Below are 13,642 nucleotides of genomic sequence, written 5' to 3'. Positions count from 1 at the left end.
TTTTGTGTTTGGGTGTTTTTTATTGTTTGGTTTTGTTGTTTTTTTGTTTGGTTTGGTTTTGTTTTTAGGATACAGTGTGATTGATTTCTTTTTTCTTTTCCATTACAATCATGATTCTTTTCTCAAGACTGAATTTGATGTTATATCATTAAATATATTTTGTCTTTAACTTTCTTCTAACTCCCTATGCCTACCAGAAGGTGCTAGTGGCCATGCCATGATCCAGCATGGACACCTCGTTCCTGTTTTATCCAAGGCTTCCATTTGTAGAGAGCACTAAAACCCTACTGCCACAACTTGATCTGACTGTGGTGGGTGCTGAGCTGCTGTGAAGTGACCTGAAAATACTGGTTAGAGAGTGCTATGAATGTTATAAAGCATTTTGTCAGGGAGACAATACTTCTGTGCAATGGTAGATAGAATTCCTGACATTAATGTGTTGGCATCATTCACCAGAGTACAACACTGAGCTCATGGGGTGCTTCTGCCCTTGCTGCTGTTCTTTCCCCCAGGGACAGCTCTGCAAGCTGCACAGCACAGCCTGGGAGCTTCCTGCAGCACCTGTCCCAGCACAGGGCACTGCCAAGGTGGGTGAGGTGCTGGGGTCTGGCATCAGCTGCTGCTCCCTGTGTGCAGCCTTTGCATGGAGCAAATGGGGAGCAGGCAAGGGCAGCCTGGCTCAGCAGCACAGGTTATCTCTGTGCCTCCTCTGTTTCCTCCTTCCCCTCCTTAGCAGAGGAGTTTAGATGCTGCTGCTCTGGGAAGGAAAGGGTAAAAGGGAAGGTGAGGTATTTTGGGTAGGGAGGGAAGAGATTGACACTCGCTGGGGTGGGTGAGAAGGGTGTGTAGTGTGTGCCCATGGGAGACAGTGAAGGGGCTAGAGCACATGCTGGCTGAAGGGGACACTAATGCTGCTACTCAGTTCCTGACACAGGAACAAATGTAGAATTGGTCCCAGGGGTAGAGGGGTAGGACCACTGTGATCAGGTAACAGCTTCTGGAGGAATGGGGAGCCAGAAATCTCTAACAGTACCCTAGGACATGGCATGTGTTGAAAAGATGCATGTAGATCTGTGTATATTTATAAATGTCTGTATTACTATATTGGCTTGTGTCTATATAGTTGCTCTATTGTATATCTGTTGCTACTGAATTATTTCATTAACATTTCTGTTGAAGAGGGCTTTCTGGTCATTGATCATTAGTGTCACTGTATGCTAAGCACAAATCCTGTAAACCTCAGAGTATGAGCCAGGTCTAGTGTTTGTAAGCTAAACTGAGATCCAGGGATTGTACTGTCAATGTGAAAGAGTCCTACTAGTCTCCTAGTCCTGTCTTTGAAGGTGATGATGATTTGTCCCTTTAGTGGGCTAAGACAAGGCAGTGCAATATAAATAGTGTGAAAAACAGTGTGGAGGAAGCTGAAGTGACCTAGAAGTACTCTATTTACTGGCACACACTTCAGAACTGGTCTGCCCTCTTTGCAATTGATAGGCTTGTACATTCTCTAATCTATCATGCATTTAATGAAAGAGCTAATGAAGAATAACCCAAGAATTAATGCAAGATTAACCCTTGGTTAAACAAAGAGCGTATACAGCACTCCAGTATTCTCAGCTTCTAATTTGGGATAACTAGTGGGCCATTATTTACCCACCAGATAAGTTTCTAACACTCCCTGTGATGGAAGACATGTAAATGTCCCAGACATACCTCTGCCACCAGCTAGCTTAAAATCCTCTCCCAGATCCCCATGTTTTTTTCTTAAATTAATAACCAATCAGGCAGATTTCTCAAAGATTTTGCTTTAGGGTCTCAATCTGCCACCAGCTTTACTTCAGCCTCTTACAGCCTCTAAAAGAGGGGCAGTTACAGAATTGGTCTTTAAAGAGTTGTACATGAGCATGGTATAAGTACTGAATTATCAGTTTCTGATATTTGCTGAAATCTAGAGTTTCAAACTTGTCCTTTAAAAGCTGTAGCACAAATCTACAACAGTAATAAGCCCAAAAGTCAGCTTATTTATGTGAGTGATCTCTTTAGAAGTGTATGTTGATAATATTCTGATGGCCTTTCTTGTGCAAGATGAGAGAAGAGTCACCCTGTAGGACACAGACAGGCTGGTGTTTACAGTCTGCACTGAGGTATGTTGTCAGCACTAAAGCTGATGTCAAAGCCCTTTTCCAGTGGTTCTGTTTGGGATATCTCATGTTGAACTGGAGTTCAACAGCTACTCACGCTGCTATATAACCTGCCAGGGTTAGTTTTTCTCCCACTTCCCATTCTTTGCCTCTTTATAGACTATTCATATCTTCAGCTTTGACCATTTGACCTGAGCTAATTCCCACTGATGATGAACCCAGTGACTTTGGCAGAAATTGTAAGTGACCTGGAGATCAGAAACTCTTTGAGGCAGAAATTATTCTTGATACATTCTTTCCCCATCTGTGCCTATCAGTGCTGCTGCTGTTAAAAAATAAAAGGCAAAAAAAAGCAGCAGCACTGATATAATCTGATTGTGCTCTCTGCAAGTAGCAAGAGAGACCTGCCTTTGAGTTAAATAAAGCAAACAAGCCTCAAACGGATAGTTATCCATGTTGGGTATCCCCAGGCCTCTGTAAAAACACAGATGATGTGTCTGAGAAAGCTGTGCTTTTCAGCTCCTCATTTCAGAGGTACTCCCACACCAGAGCATAAAGAAAACCAGTTACACTAATGAAGCATACACATGTACTATCCTTTGCTTTCAGTCTGTAAGCCTTGCAAGCTTATTTACTTTTCAACAGGATTATTCCCAGGTCTCACAGGACAGACATACAAGCAGAGTTTGGTTTTTTCCCCCCCTTTTGTGTGAATTGGCCTGAACATGCGAGGTCAAGACAGAGATCATGAAGTTCAGCAGAGCTGCTGTTAATCTGCACATGTATTGAGGACTTTTCATTATATTTGCCTCAAGGCTAGTCTGCCTGCCCATACAGGTTCTGCTGGGCATCCTCATCTGGCTAACTGCTCCCAGTCACTTGAGCTGTCCTTGCTTCACAGAAAGGCTTTTATATCTATATTTGTATCTAGCAGCAGAATTCAGGCTACAGCTCCAATGTGAAAACCTTTTATGCTTGAGGTGGTGCTGAAAGTTTATGTCATGATGGAATCCCTGCTTTGGAAGTAGCAGAGATAACAATGGAAAATTCTTGCCACTGTTAATTGTAAAAGCATCCTAGCAACTGTATCACCCTGCTCTTTTTTCAGTGTTTTTACAAACAGCACCTGCTACTGCTGTCTCCCTTACAGGGAATGCAACACAGCTGTAACAACACGGGCAGATAGGTGCATGATTTTTACTGTGGGCTCTTCTGCCTGCTTATTTCCTTGCCATGTCCCTATTGTCCTTTAACTTGTACTTGATTTCTCAGATCTTTGGGAGTGGACCAGCTTTTTGTTCTGTGTTTGCACAGCATCTGAGGCTGTCATGCCCTAGTTCCTCACTAATCCTGGTAAGTGGTCCAGGCAAATGGCAAATAAATTTCAGATACAAACAAATTAGCATTCTTCTCACTGATTAAACAAATGGTTTTCTTTGTGGTGATTTGAACCGGGGCTGTGTTTTATTACAGCCCTTTGAAGCTCAGCTTGAAATTGCCACTTTCTTTTCCAGCCCGTTATCAGCCTCTTGTGCTAGTTGACCAAAAAGTACTTGGCAGGCAGTTTGAAGACTTTGAAAAACAATAGGTTGTACTATTTTAACCTGGCTTTGACCTAACCTGAAAGAGTCAAAACCATCGTTTAGCAAATGTGTTTTGATGTGCGAAGTCAACTTCACTTGCCGAAAGCAGCTGCTGAGAGCAGCCTGTGCCTGTCTTGCCCTGCAGAGGGATAGGGGGACTTGGCTGGCCCCAGCATCAGCACAGGGCCAGGACAGATTCATTAGCTCTCTATAACAGGGCCTGAATGAAGCAGGGAATTACTTTACCCTTAAATTGAAGATTAACATGATTTTTTTCTGGGACAGAAAACATTTCTTGTTTTCTGTAAGGATGAAGTGCCCACTGAAACGGGATTATGTTTACATTATTATTGCAGGGCAATCTGTGAAATAGGCTTTCTTTGCCTCAGTAAAGAGCCATGACCCCTCACAAAGTTATCTTTTAAGCTTCATGCTAAACCCGGGGGGGCTTATGGCTCAAAGCTAATGGGGATTTAACTTCTCACTGAAAGGAATTTGCAGCCTAACCCTATTTAGATGCTCTTTGCTCTCATTGATTAAATGCTCAGTCCACTGCAAGAAACCTAATAGAATCATAACTGTATGAATGTTCCAGCTGACAAAATGGATGCTGGGAAACTCTATGCAATATTTATTAGAAAAGGAGTTTGATCTTAAAAAGACATTTTAAATCAAAATGTCAATTCACAGTTCTGTTTTGTTTATAGAGAAAGAAAAGGATTTGAATGAAGATGTATTTTTTAAAGCACTTCACAAAACCATTTCATGGAAAAAAAAACAGTTTCTGAAATCAGTATTTTTGTGAGGATTTTCATTGCTTCCCTTATTCACTGTCTTCCCTAATTAATTTTTGAGATCCTGTCTGTAGAATAGTTTTAGATGAGGCTATTTGAAAGTAATAAACCTGCCCCTCCTCCCAAGTATTTCTCACCCCAAATTGCATTATGCACTGAAGTTCCAGGAGGAGCATATTCCATCACGGATCATTGGCATTTTTTAAGATGCAGTAACTGTAGCTCCTCAGGGATGAGAATAGAAGAGCTGTCTTCTTGGTAAGAGACTTTGAGATGCAAAGAGCAGCACATGATGCCATCCATGGTCCTAGCAGCACAGTTGGGTTTCAGTCTTCAGTCTCTTTCTGTGCGTCAGTTCTGAGAATTTCCCATGCTTGCTCAAAGTGCAGGTGGTTTCTGAAAATCTTTTAGCCTATGTTAATGACTAGTGTGCTTATTCTTTAATTGTTGATTGTTGTAGTTTGTTGATAGGATTTCAGTGGCTTATTTCTAGAGAAAACCATAATCCCTGGTAGAAAAGAGCTCCATTCAATTGGGAGCTAAAGAACTGAGGCACAAGGATGTGGTTTAATGTTTCATTGTCCAACTCTTTTCATCACCCTTCCTGCATATATAGTCCTGTTTCCTTTACCCCTTGAAATACAAGGGGTGGTGTCATGTGAGCTCTTCTGTCCCTTCCAGTGCCTCACAAGCAATCTGTCTTGCTTCATGCAGTTTTCTTCTAGCCTGTAGATGAGCCAGGAAATAGATGTACAGCCAGACTTCACTCCAGGTCTGCCACTCTCCTGCTGGGTAATCTTGAAAATGACTTTAGGAGAGTGGAGGCAGTGTGAGGCTGTGCTTGGGCTTCAGAACCAGGCAAAGCTGCTCTTGACCTATATAAAAACAGAGTTACTACACTATGCCCATGTCAGAAACATTCATCCCAGTTTCCCCTAATCAGTTTAGGATTTGTGTTTGCCATTGAACTACAATACTATTCATATTCCTTCCTCCCTTCCTCCCTTCCTCATATGGATAAGTATTCATGATGTCTGGTACTTGAGGATTCTGGATATGGCCATTGGCGTGTCCTGTTGGTAAGGCTGCAAAAGGATTCCCCAAAACAAGGACTTTTATGGTGATCTGATGCCTTTTGGTCCACAGCCCAGCCACAGGTGTTAGAGCAAGTTTTTAGCTGAATGCATGCCCTGAGTTTGTTCATTTTCAAAGATCTTAGTGTTGTCCAGTGAAGAATGCAAAGGGTGAACTGAAACCTTGCAAGTGATCACAGCTCTGCTCTTCAAAATAAGTCCTGGAGATCTTAGAAGGTCTTCAAAGGCCGTCTCACAGGGAGAAGACATTGCAAATCCAGTTTTCACTGGCACTGGGATCTCTGAGTTGTTTAAACAGGAAAAGTAATAATATATGTAGAAATTGAGTGTAATGCTGAGAACTCTGTCAGTGACTTACTGCATGACTTTGAGGAAAGCAGTTTAACTTGGCTGTGTCAGTTTAGCCATCTGTAAAACAGGTACAATCATACACAGCATAATATTTTCCCTCTCAGTGAGTGTCATTTTCAGTCTACTCTGTACCCACTTAATGATTTGTGCTCCTGCTGAAATAACAGCATCCTCTAAAACCGTAATACCCTTATCTATTTTTCACATAATCACTAGCAGTTGAAATATTTGTTCTGACACTTGAGATTACTCATGTAAATAGAAAAATTATAGCATGCTGGCAATGCCAGACACCTTGAATCCGTCTGAGTGTGTGGGTGATAGGAGAGGGATCTATAAATACTGACAAAGGCAGGGGAAAAAGCATGAGCAGCACACAAGAAATTCCAAATCAACTTATTCCTGAGATTTAGCAAAAGGATTTTAAAATATAGTCTCAATTTTGGGTAGGAGAAGGCCCTTAGAAATAGGAGTGCTACAGTTCCATTGAAGACATGTATTTCGCTCTGTTTCTCTGCTTTACATGAAGTTACATTTTTCTGTTGTACTTTTGAGTAGGATTACCTCCTCATAATACCATCTGACTAAACTGCTTTTGTTTTTTTTTTTGCTAAACTTAGGAAACATTCTGCCTTGGGGACAAGCAGAAGCTCCAGTTTGGTTATTAGTGAGTCACTCACAGGTCCCACAATGCTTTTTCTCAAAATGTTACTGTTAATTTCCATGTTCAGCTCCCAAATTGCCAGTTTCAGATGTATTCCACTTCCATTACGAAAGATCTGCACAGTTCTAATTGCAGAGTTCAGTGTCACATAACAATGTGGCAAATGAGCTGTGTCACATTTTATTTAAAAATGTAGTAGTTTAGATAGATACAGCCTTCAGGTTTCAGCAGTAGGTTTTTCAATTTGTAGTTTATTTGATAAGACACTGATGCAATGTAGCTGCTCCCTCTTCTCCACTGAGTCCTGGTTCTTTTCAGTACAAGCTCTTCAAGATTGCATCAGTGTCTCCTAGATCAAGCTATGAGCATCTGCCTTTTAACCAAACATTGTACTTGGGATTTACAAGCTAAAATTTGTTTTTCAGATTATGAAGAGAGTTGTATATGCATTTATTTTCCTGCAGTACATAAAGTTTTTGAAAGACAGAGGAATAGCTTATGGGACCTTGACTCCAGAATTCATGCAATTATTGTTAATGACATCAAAATTCTGAACTGAATACATCCAACTGACTGAAACAGAAACTTTGAAAATTAAAATAAACTAAATTACTTGAAGGAAACTGTAGCACATTTAGCATAGTAGGTATGAGTAATGGACATTATAATGGAAAATACTGAGAAACACCCAATGGAAACAGTCTGCCTTTAGTTTATTATTATTATTATTACTTTACCAGTTTGAAATTTTTGTGTACCAGGTTACTGACAGCCTGTGACTACTTTTAATCACTTCATCAGCTTAAGTGCTGGTGTCTCATATTCCAACCTCCAGTTCCATTGTGATTCTGTGAGACACAAGTTTGTGTCTGATGAGTTTCTGTTCATCTGTTTTGAACAAAAATACAGAAAATCTCACCCCAGCACTGAAACTCATCCTGCTTCCTCGAGTATGCGTGCTGTTAACTTCAGACATGAACTTTATTTAGACCATGGGCATGCAGCTCACAGGAGTGCTGAAGGGGGATGGTTAGCAGTGACCAGCTCCAAGTGACCTCAGAGAGAAGGAGTGGGGAGTTCTGGCTGGAGGGGAAGCTTTCAGGCTGGCTGGTAGAGGAGCCTGAGTTGTGCTTTGCTCATGCTGCTCTGTGTGCAGTCCAAAACCATGGCTTTGTGGAGGAATGAAAATGAATTAACATTTGGGGGCTTTACAGTTGACAAAATTGATATGCTTCATAAGATGATGTATAAAGCCTTCCCTTCCCAGAAAACATTTATGCAGAGGAAACTTGGAAGCTGTTGAAGAAGTGTTTGCTAAAGGGAAACATCAGGCCTGGGCATTCAGTGGCTGAATCAGCCCCACATCACAGGCAAAGTGTCAGGAAAAGAAACTGAGGGTTAGTAATGGAGGATTTTTTGCTGTTAAACAGAAGCATGGGGTGGCCTGGGAATGTAATCTCCATTATATGTGTAAGCTTCACAAGTGCTGAAATCAGAGTGGAGGCCCCTGGTGCAGATGGGAAGGAGGAAGCATCCGTAGGGGCTGCCCATTGCTCCAGCCAAGACCTGTGCTGGGTTTTCCCCTGCCATTTCTTAACTTCTGAGACATTTTTGGTGGTGAGTTATGTTTTTTGAAGCCTGATGTGGATAACATGGTGTGACTAGTCACTGTGACCTATTCAAGGTATCAAAACCCTGAGGTTACACAAACTGCACCCTTGCATCACTTCCTGAGAATAGCTATGTAGTCCCATTTTCTCCTGTTTGATGGGGCCAGGACTGCAAATCTTCTTGGTTTGTTGACAAAGAAATTCTCTTAACAACATAAAATTGCTTATTCCAAAGTACTTTGAAGGTATTGCCTTCATTTGTTGAGTCCAAGTGTGTGATGGTGCTTATAGCACTCCTTAACTTAGCTTCACCTTTCCTGTAAAAGCAGCTGCAAATTTAAAAGGACACTGTGAAATATTCTTTATATTTTTAAAATGCATTTGGTGATCTTTTTAATCAAGCCTATTTGTACCCTACTGAAAACTCAGACTTGAAGCCTGATTGCTTACTAGCCACCTTTTGGGACCAATTGCTAAGGTAGTTCTTTCAGGTAAACTTTATCTTAAAGATGTGTTTGTCTGCTGGATCTTTTTGAAGTTAATATTTCGAAACATTCATTCTTGTATTCCATATAAAAAGCATAATAAGTGCAATGTATTTTTTAAAGGATTTAAAAACAGCCCCTCATGATTTAAATCTAAGCCTGTCTCTCATGCAGATGAATAGACAATATACTGAATTCAGTACAATTTAAAAGCAGCAGAAAGTGGGAAACTGAGCATAGTCTCACTACAGTGTGAGAAATGGCCAAAGCATAAAGGGGATTTTTATTCTCACAAGGTGTTTATTTTAGCTAATTTCTATCATCTCCCAGAGGTGGAGATCTGATGCTTTTGGCAGATCAAGAGGTTTAGTGTTTCAAATCTGTTTCAGCATGGGGGAAGGCAGATGATGGTAATGGATAATACTTGTACAAGCACAGTAACAGATGTTTCTGTAGGAAATGTAGTGGAAACACTGACAGGCAGGATTGTTGACTGTTTTTTGGTTTATGCCCACATTAAAACCACTGAAAGGATCATGTGACACAACTTTATAAGATGGCCTAATTCATAAATTCTTTTCTTTGGATCGTAGTTTTGATGATGGCACCAGCAGCTCATCTCATTTTTATCCAGTGCTTCACTATAAGGCATGCACTTGGCTTGAGTTTAGAGGAAATTTGATCTCTCACATAAAGCCTAGCAGGCAAATTCTGGTATTATGGTAGTGGACTCTCTGTGCTTTTCTCCTGCAAAGGGGAATTCCTTGATCAAGTGTCTTCAAGCAGATTTGGGTATGTTGTTCCTTTTACTTTGGTATTGTAAACCTACACATCCTGTCCTCATTCCTGTAGTAACAAAAGAGCTTTCCTCTGGCTTGCTGGGCTTCCCCTTAGTGGTCTTTGTCTTCCCTCCTAGGAAACAGTTTGAATGTGTCAGAAGAGTCCCAGCTCCTGAGAAAGGCATCTGGCCAAGAACCTGACCAAGTTGGTCTGTAGTATTTCTCTCATTAAAAGCCTGCTTCTTCCCCGCAATAAAGTCATCTGTAAACAGTAACAAAGGATTAATTGTGGAGTCTTGGGACTTGGCAGAAGTGTGAACAAATGAAGTGCTTTTTTGGAAGCTGCCTGTCTTGCAGATCAAAAAATAAATCCAAAATATTTCAATGTGTATCAGTGGATTGCCACTGACTGCCACTTCCCTTTCTCCTCTCTTTGTGGGGAGGGGCACTCTGGAGATTGGAATTTTAATTGCTTGACCGCAGTTTCTTATTAGTGGTGCAGCAAAGTGGTATGGATCATTAATTTGTTCTGAATATGAGGATCTCTGAAGTTGAGCTGTAGCTTCAAACAAATTAGTTTAGACAACTTCTGACTAAACTTACTGTTTATAAGTAAATTGAGTTATAGTAATGAAACTGTTAGAATTTTTTTCTGAGTCCCTATATGTTGTTTTCTGTGTTTGCAGTGTTCTGGTGGTCTTAAAGATTGTGGTATTTTTATAAAAATATATATTTAATATTTGTATATATGTTAGACATATGTATATACTCTGAAGGTATATATGTGTATGCGTGCCTATGAAATAGTTATTTATAATTCAGAGTTGTTATACAATGGTATGCTTTATTTATTTTTATTAAATGTTTCAGTACCTGAATTTGTGTCTTGAAAAGGAAATCCTGCTCTTGAGTGTAATGCTCTGAAAACAGAGTATTATCCACATTATTACTTTAATGTCCAACAGACTGTATCATCTTTTTTCTGATTTTAAAACTTGATGGTGGAAGTGGATTGTATAACTTCAATTTAACTTTTCTGTATCCATGATTCTCAGATAGTGCAGTGTGGAACAGGAATATGCCTATAGTAGGTACTGGTATCAACTTGTTTTCTTCTATGTGGATTAAGAACTGCTTAGTGAACAGGCTGCAAAATGTAAACATGTAGGGTCATCCTAAATTGCTGTGTGTGTAGTAGGGTTGCTGGTGTATTGTTATAAAACAGCACGTTCTGCAGTATTTGCACCCAGAATTTAGAGGTAAATAGGAAATAATTACTGATAAAACTTATGTCATCTGAACAATGTGTGCCTGATTTCAGCTACATTCATAAACTGGGCTTTGGTCATGGACATGTAATTACAGATGTTGAAGAAGTAAATGAAAAGCAGTGTCTCTGAAGTTTAAATAATAACAAAAATTATATAAATGGATCAAGTTCTGCCACCTGTTCTACTCCCATATTATATTTGTGCTTTTATATGTATCCATTTAGGGGCTTTTAAAATATGAAACACACCTGAAATGCAGCATCCATAAAGTCTGGGTTGTAAAACCCAGCAGAATTCAGCCATGAATCCAGAGACCTGTGCTTGTGTTTAGTAGGAAGTGGGATGTTATTAGTAGAAGCTAGAAATTTTTTTTTTGTTGTTTTTGGTTTTTTTTGTTTGTTTGTTCTTTGGTTTGGTTTGGTTTGTTTTCTTAACAGAAAACATGTATTTACTTCATTTTTTTCGTTCTTCTGTGGAATTTCATATGAAGATGTTGTTTGCAGTTTATCAGTTCCTTGATAGCTCTTTATTCATATCCCTGGGGCTGAGCAACCATCTTATTTTGAGATGTAGTAGAAACTAAATGTCTGTGAGTTCAGAAGCTGGAAGAAATTTTCATAGGATGTACTTCCTCAAGGTAGTTTTCTTGGCTTTTGCTGTGTTTGAGACTCAGATTATGGAAAGAAGATTGTGTTTCTGCTCTCCCCCTACTCCTGCTTCGTTTTTCATGGGATTTTGTGAAACACTGCAGCTGCCTGCCATGAATTCCACCGGTACATCACATGGAAACTTGGCTTTTTGGCACATGGAAGGGCTCCCTCCTTTCTTCTGTCCCATCTCTGGGGAATTAAATTCACATTTTGTGTTCCTGCTCAGGTTTTCAGCCAATTTTTTTACTTCAGCTTCCTTCCTCCCCCTGCCCCTCTCTCCTGTTCTTAATTAAAATATGCTAAGGTTGATAGCTGCAACTGAAAAAGGACAAAAATAGCACAGATTAAACAGCTACACTGTTGAGACCTGGACCTTTATTTGGAATCACATTTGCTGGTATGTCACTGTACCAGGGTTCAAAAACTGAGTGGATTACTTTTTTCAAGAGATCCATCATTAATCTCTAGTTTTAAAGGGAACAAAACTTTGAACGTGATTTTCACAGCTTCAAATGTTCTGCCCATGTAAATTAATGACAGAGTCTGTTCATTGTTCAGTGTTAACTTGAGTAGATTCACCACATCTGTATCTGTTCTGTTTCTTGGCTCCCCTAAGGCTATGAGTACATCCAAACTGAGATGGGGACTGCTGAAACCAGTATCTCTATGACACTGGAAACAACTGCTTATTTTCAGCACCTTTGAAAATCATGTAATTTTTGGAGTACCCAAGATGAACACTGTTTTGGGGAGTTAGTTGTAGTTAGTTAGTACAGGCTTTTAGATAGTGGAATTTAGGTAGGTATCTAAAAAAGTTCAAAAAAATCAATCTCATCTCTTTTTGCCTGAAATAGTTTCTGGAAGCCTGGTGGGATTCTGTGCCAGCTCTTTCCTGAGAAGGGAACAAATTAATTTAAGAAAATACTTCGAATAGGGTTGGAGAAGGAAATAAAAACATCAGTGTTGAGTGGACGGCCTTTCTGATAAATCACAAATGGTCCTTGTCAAAAAGGCATATCCCATAACATACCTAAATAGAGAAGTCCTTGTGATGGAAGTTAACAGATTTTTTTAAAAAAGGATGAAAGGAAGAAAGTAGCAATAGGTGCTCTCAGAGCCTGGACTCTAGATTTGTACTGTTTTTATATGAAGTGCCTTGAAAATAGTGCTGCTGAAGCTAATCACCTGATCTGTGGTTTTGACAGGAACACTGTTGTTGTTCTCCACTCTTCTGAATACTTTTCTTGCTTTCATTTTGAACTCAGAAAATTCAGTTGACTTTCCCTAGTTTAACATCCTTCACCACAATGCCCTTGTGTAATTTACCCACCTTTTTGTTATTCATTCATTCCCAGCTTCTTCAGCTGAGCTGGCACAATGATCTGCACCATTTCCTTGAAATATTCTCTCACAACATTTTAATAACTTCCCCAAATAAATTCACAATGCTGGGGCCCTTTCAGGTCATGTCACTGCTATTTGAATTGTGGGTGCAATCAAGTGGCAGCAGCCAGTGGTGCAGCCACAGGTGTGTGCAGGGGGAATATTGGCTTAACCAGGGCACTTAAATGGGGCATCTTGTCTTGTCTGAGCTCCCATCAGGTTTGCAAAGGGGAAAGAGGCTGTGGCTGGCAGATTTGCCAAGCACATCAATAGCAAAAGCAAAAGTGAGCCTAAACTACCAAAATAATTAAAATACAAGAGAAAAATGTTGCAGTATTTGCCTGCCTAAAGAGGGGAATATGAAGTATACATGTAAAAGAGGTATTGAGTTTTAATTCAGTAAGATAATTTCAGAATCCTACATTCACTCTTCTTATCCTACATTCACTCTCTATCCATTCTGGAAAAAAACTGGGAAGAAGCTAATATCTAATCTGACACCTTCACTCTCACAAAAGGCTCAAACTAAATTTTATTTCCCCTAGAGAAGGCTAAGAAGTGAATTGGTTTTTGTTTACTCCATATATATATATATGTATGTACAAATAGATTAAGTAAAACTCCTTCACAGCAAGCTGAAATAGCTGTTGAGATTAGTGGTGGGACAACTGACATGTGTGAACCAGAAGCAAGATGTGAGTTGGAATCACTGGAATTATTGCTGGAACATTTTAGATAGAGAAATAATAGGTTCACTGTCACTTGGTTGAATGTCTTTCTTTAAAACATCCCTGTACCTCAGACATCTCAGGGCTTCTGTATGAAGCAATTGTTGCA

At 39.9% G+C, this 13,642-nt stretch overlaps 1 protein-coding gene across 1 annotated transcript in view; it reads left to right on the top strand.

Annotated features, from left to right (window-relative positions):
- Positions 1-13,642, top strand: part of SNTB1 (syntrophin beta 1) — a 110,634-nt gene that overhangs the window by 40,210 nt on the left and 56,782 nt on the right. The gene's annotated exons all lie outside the window — the stretch shown is intronic.

The sequence above is a fragment of the Cinclus cinclus genome, chromosome 1, assembly GCF_963662255.1.
Source record: "Cinclus cinclus chromosome 1, bCinCin1.1, whole genome shotgun sequence".
Lineage (NCBI taxonomy): Eukaryota > Metazoa > Chordata > Aves > Passeriformes > Cinclidae > Cinclus > Cinclus cinclus.
The sequence above is the reverse complement of the archived record's forward strand: the minus strand, read 5'-3'. Positions and strand labels throughout refer to the sequence as shown.